We start from the raw sequence: 10172 nt of genomic DNA on the forward strand, positions 1-10172 counted from the left end.
ATGCATAAATGTAAATGTAAAAAAAGTGTAAATAAAAAAAGATAACTTATCAAACAAAAGTATGTAAGTGTAAATGATATGTCAAATTAATAACAGGATATATCAAGAACCGAATATAACAAACCACAACTCAAACACTAAGAAATGAAATACATATACAAGAAGTTATGAAACAGGATTATAAGGAAGCAATATGATGGTCTTTTAAGCATCTTTTATAACAAATTAAAGAATATGTATTTTTTTTAATTGACGTACAAGTGAGACATTTAAAAGAAAATCTGAGAACTGACGAGATAGATGACAATGAACCTGTGAATTCACTATAAAATTGGTACAGTATATATTGGGTAATATTGTTGTTAACATTTTATAACATTTGTAACAATTTCAAACAAATTTAATTTTCAAAGCTTTTGATTTTACAAGCTCCAAAAAGCATCATAAAACTGCTCCATACGACACACTCTCTACGTATATTCCATGTCATCAGAAGCCATATGATAGCTTTGTGTGAGGAACAGACCAAAAATTCATGATATTTACAGAAAATCTTATGCAATTTACAGAAAAAAGTTAGTGTTGTATAGTTGGCATCCTAAAGCAGCAAAAACCTTTTAATTTGCCTTTAATTACACAATTCAAGAGAAACATAATATGTGGGAGAGCAACATGTTACAGGACAATACAGTTCATTCCTCTACTTTTGTACAATTACGATATTGCACATGCTTGCTTTTGTTAAACTAATGTAAGTTATTAAAGCAGATTACATATATTTTGAGCTTAATAAGCTCCCAAAGAGCATGTATTGTATATAACTGTGAACAGGAAAATAATAAATCAAAGTTTTAAGAATTAGTCAGCATTTTCTAAAATGTACCAGCCTGTTGTGGAAAAAAATTAATAGGTCTAGAAACATGTTCAGCCGGGTAACATCATGTCTCTATTTACAATAGACCATGACCTCAGCACTTAATTGAGTCTATTAACACCTCAGTCAGCAAAAACACTTTGGAGAACCTTTATGCTGCATAAAGGAATGCACTGATTTGTAATGGGGACACATTTCCATTGAAACTTTGTAATGACACGTTTGTAATGAAGTTGCAATTTAGAAAATTAAAAAGCATGATAACTTCAGACGTAATATCAAATTACATGCAAAATGCATGACACAATATTTTTAAAACTTGACTTAAAAATGCACTTTAAAGATTTTAATATGACATTATTGTAACATGCACCTTTTGAAATTGTATTTCAGTGTGATAAGAAACAGTCATGAGCCCTGCACATGCCTTCTCCAAATACCCACACTCGCGGTCTGTGCACTTGATCACTTGACTACTTCTATGAGGTATTTCCTGTATTTGGCCCAAGTGTTTAAGTGAGGATGAAGACCACAAGTGTGTCTCAAACGTTTCATTACCTGATGCGACACACTTATGGTGTTGTAAAACTGCAAGTGTTTACTTAGCTTTATTTTCATTTAAATGTTTAATACTTTGCATTTTAAAATCAACTTCTAAATAGGATGTTCAGTAGTCCCTATAACATGACATCATTTCAAATTGTGGTGCTTCTAATTAAGTGATAAAAAGCAGCTGCAAATGTTGTACAAAATAATTTTAGTTTTAATAATAAAAGCAGTTTAGATTCAAACACACCTGATCAGGTCCTTTAGGCTTAATTGAAAAATATATGGCATGTGTGTTGGTGTCACCCTTTTAGTTGTTATGGACACCTGGGGCAAGTTCAAACTCAAACTGGTGGGCAACGTTTTGCTACATACATAACAGTTTCCAGGTTGAAAGACGTGTTTCCTGGAAACAGTGTGCAATGGTGTGTAACGGGGTTTGAGGTACGTTTTCTGTTGATTGGTGGGTGTATCAAACATGTCAGCCCAATCAGCGCAACATGTATTTAAAGGGGTTATATGGTGCAATTTAAATTTTTGATTTCTCTTTGGAGTGTTACAAGCTGATTGTGCAAAGATAAGATCCGTGAAGTTGCAATGGAATAAAGTCTCAAAACCAAAGAGATATTCTTTATCAGAATCAGTACCACTCTGTATTAAAGAGACAGCTCGCACAATGTAATTTACATCAAAATAAATTCACAAAAGCAAGGCTATTATTTGCTTGTTTATTTACACCAAAGGCAAAATAACAGAAAACATGAGAGCACAATTAAAGATCTGGAACTTCTTTAAGTCTGTCTAAATATCATTTAGTATATATATAGTTTATATATATATATATTTTATAATGGTGAATATTACAATAACATAGCACAACAACAGTGATCAGCAATAATGAAAAGCCTAATACTCACAATAAAAAAATAATAAGGTCATATAGATCATAACACAGTCTCGGAGCCAAGAAGTGGATTATCCTTCACCTGAAATGTTTGTCTTTTCAACCTGAAATGCGATTCAAATGTTGGATCACAATAATTAGGAACCACAGTTTCCACAAATCCCTTCACTCGATTGGGACGTTCTCTTTTAATCTGGATGACAAGGTTGGTGACTGTAACATTGAGCATATTCTGCAGTATTAAACGCGCATTTATACTGATTTCATCAGGCTCTGAGAATTCTTCAAAAAGAACACAAAGAATGGCCTTCTCATAGTTACAACTCTTGCGTCATCAGAACAGGGTGTTCAACGCACCACCGTTTCAGTTTAAAAACGTTTGTCAGGGCTGAACGCAGCCCTTGTTTCTGTGTTTACTGTCTTCTGTTTTGTTTTAGTTCCTGTGTGCCTTTATTTGGTTATGTTCCTGATCTCATTAGTTTACCTTGAATCACCTGTGTTTAGTTAATTATCCAGATCTGTCTTTGTATTAAAATTGCTCACCATTACACTTCAGTTGTGGTTCCCTGTGCTTATCTGTCGGAGTTTAAAGTCTGTTATTAAACTGTGAGAGTTTTGGACTTTACCTGCTGTCTCCTTCACCTTGCTTTGCAACACAGTGTCAGTTGGAGCAGTGATGAAACCAAACTCTGCAGAGCTCCGGCCCTCCAGAAACTGAGTTTGACACCCTCAATATAAGATCTTACAGAAGCTGTCCACTTTAGGAATGAAAAAGTGCATTTTTAAATTCCGCAAAATCTCTGCAACAAAAACTAAAAAGAAAATCCATTCCTCAAACACTCACTAGTCTCCTACATAGCTTAGAAACAAAACTCAAGAAATGGTTGGTGCATTGAAAGCTTAAGAGACGTGGTGGGCTGGAGAAATGAAAAGAGAAAAGAATAAATGGCTGTTTCAAGACTCTAATGCACAAAAGGACTGAAATTAATTCAGTCAGCTGTCGTCCACTAGACCTACTGTACAACACTCAAAGAAAATAGAGAGTGATGAAAAAAAAACAAGGTCTCAATGGATGATTGGTTATTCTCGAAGGCCACTGTGTAATAAATGGACCTCTCTGCCTGAGATAAAAATTTGTGAGATGTTTAGAAAAGCTGATGTTTCAGAAGTCTGCAGCCCTTGAGAGAGAGGCAGTGTGCAGAGCTGCACATGGTCTCAGTTGCCCATGGCGACATTTATCATTGCTTCAAAGAGTCGACGGCGAAGTTACGTGCATCCTGATGTTTGCGGGGTTGTTTCACTTCAGAGCAGCATTGATGCAGGGATTACATGAGGTGCCTGAGCACTAGCTTATTAATGCCTGCTAAACAGAAGAGGAAACACATTGTTAGGAAACAAAAGCACCAGATCTTTACTACACAAAAGCACTGCAGGACACATCTACTGCACTGCTGCAGCCGCAATATGAAAAAACAACAACAAATCATATGGTTGCCATAGTTTCTGAAAACCTTCACTGGTAATATGTTCTATAAATGTCATGTGTACAGGAGACTGGGGTCACCTCTAATATATTTTATGTTTTTACTCTAAACTCAGAGATAGCCTCATCTCTGCCCTGCCTGCCCTCTTTTGGAATATATGCAGCAGAAATAATGGTACCATCAAAGACCCCCTGTGGTAAAAATCAAGTTTTTAATATTGTGTACATGTCTGTCTGGTACTTTTGATATGCTAGGACAAACCATGTGCAAATTCATCAGAGAACACAATTGCTAAGAATGTTCTCCTTAAAGCTTGCCAGGTCTGAAAAAAAAACAAAACAAAACCAGCCCAAATGGAATTCGAAACTAACCCAATCATGGTTTTCCCTTCTGTAGAAGGTTTCTTTAACCCGAGGATTAAAAAACAACTCACAGCAACAAACCTAGCCCTGCTGCAATGTATCAAAATCAGTCTCAACTACGTCCATGTTTTCTACCGTCACAAACATTTAACCAATCCAGTCAAGCTGAGGGGCGGGGCTTTTAACCCTGAGTGATGCATGATCTCATGAACGAATCCTCTCATTTACAGCAAAGTGCAGGGTCAATGTGAATGGAGAAAAAGTGTTAATAGTGCTTGGGTGCGATTTTTGTTTTAGATTTCTAGTTTGACGCTCCTCAGCCCCTATGAAGTGTTGAGTATGCAGACTGTTGTTGACTCTGGCCTGTGATTACTGTGATTATAATTATCCACTCTCATGTGCATCTTGTGTTAATTAGCACCTGGCTGCTTTTTATGTGCTGACGATGGCAGCGGTTATGGAGAATTAAATCTAAACTCGCATGAAAAGCATTAAGAAAACAGTCTATAAAGACTAAGCTGTACTCTGAGAGTACTTAGACACTGTGGAAAATGTTCTTATTTTAATTTGTTGCATTGTCAGGACAAGAGAAATATTGTTACGGTATTGTTAAATACATAAGAATGTTAGAACAATAAAATAATTCTTATTTGTGTTTTCATGTGGTGTTTGATGTACAGTACATTATTCCTCTGAATAAGAGATTATAGTTAGAAGTTATTATGGTATCCTCAGCTAGAACTGCTCTTAACACAATTTGCCCTTTAAGGTATTGGATTTTAATAAAACAAATAATAATAATGAAATAATACAACCCGAATTCCGGAAAAGTTGGGACGTTTTTTAAATTTTAATAAAATGAAAACTAAAAGACTTTCAAATCACATGAGCCAATATTTTATTCACAATAGAACATAGATAACATAGCAAATGTTTAAACTGAGAAAGTTTACAATTTTATGCACAAAATGAGCTCATTTCAATTTTGATTTCTGCTACAGGTCTCAAAATAGTTGGGACGGGGCATGTTTACCATGGTGTAGCATCTCCTTTTCTTTTCAAAACAGTTTGAAGACGTCTGGGCATTGAGGCTATGAGTTGCTGGAGTTTTGCTGTTGGAATTTGGTCCCATTCTTGCCTTATATAGATTTCCAGCTGCTGAAGAGTTCGTGGTCGTCTTTGACGTATTTTTCGTTTAATGATGCGCCAAATGTTCTCTATAGGTGAAAGATCTGGACTGCAGGCAGGCCAGGTTAGCACCCGGACTCTTCTACGACGAAGCCATGCTGTTGTTATAGCTGCAGTATGTGGTTTTGCATTGTCCTGCTGAAATAAACAAGGCCTTCCCTGAAATAGACGTTGTTTGGAGGGAAGCATATGTTGCTCTAAAACCTTTATATACCTTTCAGCATTCACAGAGCCTTCCAAAACATACAAGCTGCCCATACCGTATGCACTTATGCACCCCCATACCATCAGAGATGCTGGCTTTTGAACTGAATGCTGATAACATGCTGGAAGGTCTCCCTCCTCTTTAGCCCGGAGGACACGGCGTCCGTGATTTCCAACAAGAATGTCAAATTTGGACTCGTCTGACCATAAAACACTATTCCACTTTGAAATAGTCCATTTTAAATGAGCCTTGGCCCACAGGACACGACAGCGCTTCTGGACCATGTTCAGATATGGCTTCCTTTTTGCATGATAGAGCTTTAGTTGGCATCTGCTGATGGCACGGCGGATTGTGTTTACCGACAGTGGTTTCTGAAAGTATTCCTGGGCCCATTTAGTAATGTCATTGACACAATCATGCCGATGAGTGATGCAGTGTCGTCTGAGAGCCCGAAGACCACGGGCATCCAATAAAGGTCTCCGGCCTTGTCCCTTACGCACAGAGATTTCTCCAGTTTCTCTGAATCTTTTGATGATGTTATGCACTGTAGATGATGAGATTTGCAAAGCCTTTGCAATTTGACGTTGAGGAACATTGTTTTTAAAGTTTTCCACAATTTTTTTACGCAGTCTTTCACAGATTGGAGAGCCTCTGCCCATCTTTACTTCTGAGAGACTCTGCTTCTCTAAGACAAAGCTTTTATAGCTAATCATGTTACAGACCTGATATCAATTAACTTAATTAATCACTAGATGTTCTCCCAGCTGAATCTTTTCAAAACTGCTTGCTCTTTTAGCCATTTGTTGCCCCCGTGCCAACTTTTTTGAGACCTGTAGCAGGCATTAAATTTTAAATGAGCTAATTAAGTGGATAAAAGTGTAAAATTTCTCAGTTTAAACATTTGCTACGTTGTCTATGTTCTATTGGGAATAAAATATTGGCTCATGTGATTTGAAATTCCTTTACAGGCTTCACAGAAGTTGTTACCCAAATTCTTCTGCCATATTTTGAAGTTGTGAAAAAATAAAAAGTTTTAATGTTTAAGTTTTTCTGCTTCAAAAATGCACGTTTAATTCGATGTGTTACTTGCCGTTTCTTGGTAATTCATTGTGAAATTATATAATTGATACAAATTGTTTGTACACCAAACACTAATGGTTTTTACACTACCGTTTTTCAGTGTACTGTATACACTGTTGCATGTTCTTATTAGGCAAATTAAATTAACTACAATGAGAATGTGAAAAGGATGTTTTAAAGTTGTTTATCAGTATCCAAAAGTGCACACAGTTTAGGAAACACTCTTAAATATAGATGTCACTGTTAAATTCACTTGACGTACAAATTGCTCTCATATAGCTTACATCTATTTGAACGTGACACAAGAACTAAAAGGCACGTGATGAACACATGCTGCTAAGTATATGGTTTGCTTCGCTTGTATCAAGGGACCATAACAAATATAATTGTTTTTATTCGTCAAGGAGGAAAAACAAAAAGTTCCATAAAATGTAGACGTCCCCTAAAATAACTTTCTACCTGCAATGTATGCAGGTAGAGACACCTGCATATAAACACTACGCGCACAAAAGCTGTATTCTCTGTATCTTAAAAGTGTCTGTAGGGGTTTTATAACTTGCTTAAGTTAACGCTGTCACTCAACACTCAAACGACAGTGAGCCCAGCTCTGCCCATCGATAAAATCCTCTGTGCATTTCAAATCACTTTTTAACTATTAGCTCAAACTCATTGCAAAATGAACCAGACATATCATGCAGGCATTTATATACTCCTATAAGTTTATGGCTTGCAACTCAGATGCTACACCTTTTAGAAAGAAGGTGAAGTGACCAATACTTTAATAACCCAACCAAGTGAACACACTGTGGTGCCCGGGAAGCTGTTGGGGATCTGTGCCTTGCTCAAGGGTCGCGGTATTGAAGGTGGAAGACAGTGCTGGTTATTTTCTCCCCCCACCAACAATCCCTGTCAGACATGAGACTCAAACCCACAACCGTCGGGTTACAAGTCCGGCTCTCTAACCATTAGGCCAAGACTACCCTCAAATCTGAGGTATAAAAGCTACAGTCGGTTAGAATAACCATGTGCTCTTTTTCCTGGACATGTCCTTTCCAAGATTTCAAAATTACCTTAAATGTTCAGGTTTTGGCTTTGTTTTCCTGTTTTTACACTTGTTGAAGCTAAAGATTGTGAGAGCCATAGAGAGCAGACGCCTTTCAAATCACTCTTGTGGTACTTTGTCACTTTATGTTGTTTTGACTGTTCTCTGTAGATCCCATCTTCTCACATGCCACGATTGGTCGATGTACAATGCCTGTGTGACCTTGGAGAACTTTAACCAGATCTAGGCTTAACAGTTCTTGACTACGCCACCTGGTGCCTCTCACACAAAGATATACTTTGCTCATTAACTGCTGAATACCTAACCTAAGGCAAGCAGCTTCGTAGAAATACACCAAAAGGTGAACTAAACAGAGACGTGCTTTCAGTAAAAAAATAAAATAAAATTAAGACACTTTATTAGAAAAATGGTACAATTAAAAGAGCCACACAGTCATGGTAGAGGCACAATAGTTGCAACAAAAAGACTTGGCTTACAGAGGGTGACCAGGACTGGTATTGGCTGCTACCAGAAATACTATAATTAGCAGTGTAACAGGGCCATATTAATTCACTGTCAGGGTAGGTTACCGGTCAGGGATAAACGAAGTTCACCAACCCTGCTCCTGGCGATCGGCTGTCCTGCAAAGTTCAGCTCCAACCCTAATCAAACACACTTGACTTTAATTTTTAAGTGAGCCTCAAGACCTTAATTAGTTGCTTCAGGTGTGTTTGATTAGGGTTGGAGCTGAACTTTGCAGGACAGTCCATCTCCAGGAGCAGGGTTGGTCACCCCTGCTCTAAACTCTGGTGCCTACAGTCAAAAGCATACACACACCACCACGCACACATAGGCACAACCACTGCAAACAAGTGATTCAATCAATATTGTGAGGTGCAGTTTACCACTACAATACAAGGTGCAGTGCATGAAGATGGACCCAGGAACCTCTCCTATAAGCACCTGCTTTAATACTCTGGAAAAAGGATGGAAAGCAAAGAGGTAGTTATCACTAGCAAGATGTATAAAGTATACAACTAGACAGAATCTTAAGACCATGTATACTACTGGAACAGCCAATACCACAACGGTCCGACAGGGGCACTAGACAATGGCCACAACAAATTAACTAAAAAGAGAAAATCTAAAAGGCACAGCTATCAATACACTTAATTTAGGCAAGGCAAAGCAGCAGGAGCAATGTGTCTCCACGTAACATATGAGATGACCAGTGGAAAAAGAGCCCTTGTGCTAATCTTCACGATCCTACATAAGTTACACACAGTAGATTTAATAAATTTCTATCAAGGGTTAATTGTTAACACAGCCATGCATTATCAGGACAACACAAACTCATTTTACACGCGTTCAAAACTAGCATACTGGCTAACACTGGTTCTATCCATAACAAACGTTTACCTTTTAGATGCGGTGACTTAATTGTGGTACAGCTACCCGGCAGGTGCCTTGCCCAAGACCGGTGTGCAAATATGCTTAAACCACAAAGCATGTCCAACAATGACACCCACGTAATAAAGCAGTAAAATGCACACAAATACCTTCAGTAGTACACTGCACGACTACCCGGAAATGTCGGTCCAACACCTATTTTCCAATGACCCAGTGTTAAACGAACAATACCAAATGCTTAGCCTGCTACATCGTATAGAGATCTATAAATACCTTGATTACACGAAGGAGCCACACATCCAAACCGCAACAAAACTGTAGACCAGGGAATCTCTCTTAACCAAACAGTGAAGACTGTTATATAGCACCCAGCCTGGCTGCTAATGATTTGTTAATCACTCAGCAGCCAGCTGGGCACCATGACATTAGAGGGCTACCATAGCTGCAGAGAGACAAACTTCACCCAGACAGTGAATACTCTGCCGGTTACACTCGCATGTAATTGGTCAAACTACTTTTCGATCATTACCTTCAGCCTATGGACATACCCTGGATATATATGCATATACCCTATAAAATACCCTGGATATTTTAGCCAATATAAAAATCCTGACCAGGATGTGTCTGGGAAAAAGAGAATGAATGGTCACCCTACAGTCCGTTAATTAAGAAAATCGCACCTCCATTAAACTTCTGTCGCATCAGATCAGACCTTGTAGTTTTGGCCGCTGCCATCTTTGACATTTAGTCACTGTCGCTATGGTTACAGGTCAAATAGAACACTGGCTTGACTTCTGCTTTTATGATGTTATGGACTTCACTTTGGATAATGTTTGACCCAATGAAGATATCTGTCTATGAAGGTAAAATGCTATACAAAAATATATTAATATAATATATTTCTAATATAATATTAAGATAACGCATTATTTAATTTAGTATTTTTTTGTTGTATTATTTAAAATGTTATGTTAATTTTTCTTGTTAGATTGTGAATTGTTGTGATTGTGGTTTGGGTAGTTACTGGGGGTAGTTCTTGATAAGCCTAGGGCTTCTAACTATCCCTTTTCGAACAGG

General features: G+C 37.7%; 1 long non-coding RNA gene across 1 annotated transcript; it reads right to left on the minus strand.

Moving 5' to 3' along the window:
* Positions 1–8618: 8618 nt before the first annotated feature.
* LOC132104775 (uncharacterized) lies at positions 8619–9164 on the minus strand. Its single transcript, XR_009423597.1, has 3 exons — positions 9105–9164; positions 8742–8814; positions 8619–8661 (listed from the first exon to the last, which is right to left on the minus strand). It is a non-coding gene; the product is annotated as an uncharacterized LOC132104775 (long non-coding RNA).
* Positions 9165–10172: the final 1008 nt, after the last annotated feature.

Source organism: Carassius carassius, chromosome 25 (genome assembly GCF_963082965.1).
Source record: "Carassius carassius chromosome 25, fCarCar2.1, whole genome shotgun sequence".
Taxonomy (NCBI): domain Eukaryota; kingdom Metazoa; phylum Chordata; class Actinopteri; order Cypriniformes; family Cyprinidae; genus Carassius; species Carassius carassius.